Raw genomic sequence first — 1,686 nt, 5'->3', positions numbered from 1 at the left:
GTGGCGTGTCAAATATGGAAAGTAGTAAGTTTACTTATTTTGAATGCAAGGCAATAGTTAAGAAAATTATCTGAAGATATTAGGAAACAAAAAGTAAATTTTATTTCTGAGCTTAGTCAAACACGTTCTAGAATGATCATAACATCACATCTCACTTTGTGGACTTTGATTTTATACTTTCAGATATGGAATTTTTTTGCGATATGATTTTGTTAAGAGATGAATTGATGGATACTGGGGTAATTCTGGTGGAAGCTCCGAGCGGCAGGTTATTCTTTCCACCGGAGACCTTTTGGAATTCTTTACCCGAGTTTGTGCGTCGTTCAGCACCACCAGAAGCGAAAATGGAGAATGGAGATGGTTTGTTCAACCACTAAGCTGGCAAAGGTTCCAGTCTTCCAGATCAGAAAACTCGTCTATAATTAGCTGCATCTGTCTTATAAATCTCCAAATGGTAAAACAGCGTGTGCATAGAAATTTATGATAATGGCGGATTTAATTTGTCGTGTGATATATAGTTAGAAATTAGTTGTACAGGCATACATATTGTGTCCTAATTATTAGTCTCCTTTTTTTTTAATCTTCCGAGTAAAATCGTTGGAAGTCCCATTTGCATAGGAGTATGTAAAAGAAGGTGATATTGGGTAAAATTATTCGTTGTGCCCAAAAAAATGATGATAAGCACCAAATATTTTCAATAGTAGTTAACATTAAGGGTTCGTTTGATTGCAAAAATGGAATTGAATTGAATTGAAAACAAATTCTAAGGAATTGAATTGTCTAGAAATTATTTTCCTGAAAATTGTAAATTATTGTGTTTGATTGACATAATTTTTTACGTGGAAAATATTAAAATAAAAGTGTTTTTTGGTGTTCGTTTGACTTTGTTTTACATGAAAATTGTCAATTAAAGGAATAGATTTTACTGGTATTGAGAATGAAATTCGTTTTCATTGCCAACAAAAAAATAAAAAATAAAAAAATTAAGAAAATCATCTATATTTTGGTATTCGTTTGGCGTTGTTTTACATGAAAATTGTTAATTTAATGAATATCTTCTTTTACAATTGTTCTTAAAATTTGTTTCAATTGCAAATTAAAAAAAAAAGAAAAAAAAAGGATATAGTTGGAATTGGTGGGAATTGCTTTTCATCAAAAAAACAAGAAAATGCTTATGTGGCATGGGTTTATAGAAAATGTTTTCCATGAAAAATTTCTATCATCAAACGTGTTAAAAAGTGAGAAATGAAATTTAATTTCCATTTTCCATGAAAAATGGAAGCATATCAAACAGGACCTAATTGTATTTCAAAAGAGAGCCCTCTTTCTAAATTCCACCACATGCCGTGTATATGGTCTCCAAAGCTTAAAGAGACCAATGATAGTGATGAGCGCAGACAAACACACTATAGTGAGTGAACTAATTGCATCATTCAATATAAAGAAATAACATGTTTGTACTTTCACAAGCACGAGGGAAATTCAATTATGTTGCATGTGCATCATATTTGATATTATTGTTTATATTGCGTTATGTGACAACACACCATTTGCCAGTTTAAAATGAAAAACTGTTTTTCCATCCACAATTTTTTGAAAACACAGGATGTCAAAAAGGATGTAAAACATGGAATGTACACTTAGCATTATTCTTTGGCCGACTATTTGATTAACATCAAGGTGATC

General features: G+C 31.1%; 1 protein-coding gene across 2 annotated transcripts in view; it reads left to right on the top strand.

Annotated features, from left to right (window-relative positions):
• LOC111404723 overlaps positions 1-719 on the top strand; it is a 22,424-nt gene extending 21,705 nt beyond the window's left edge. For both annotated transcript variants that reach the window (XM_023033512.1, XM_023033551.1), the window contains exon 23: positions 184-719. The gene's annotated coding sequence lies outside the window, so the exon portion shown is untranslated. The remainder of the gene's footprint in view (positions 1-183) is intronic.
• Positions 720-1,686: the final 967 nt, after the last annotated feature.

This window comes from Olea europaea, chromosome 1 (genome assembly GCF_002742605.1).
Source record: "Olea europaea var. sylvestris chromosome 1, O_europaea_v1, whole genome shotgun sequence".
Taxonomy (NCBI): Eukaryota; Viridiplantae; Streptophyta; class Magnoliopsida; order Lamiales; family Oleaceae; genus Olea; species Olea europaea.
This window is presented reverse-complemented; position numbering and strand designations above follow the sequence as displayed.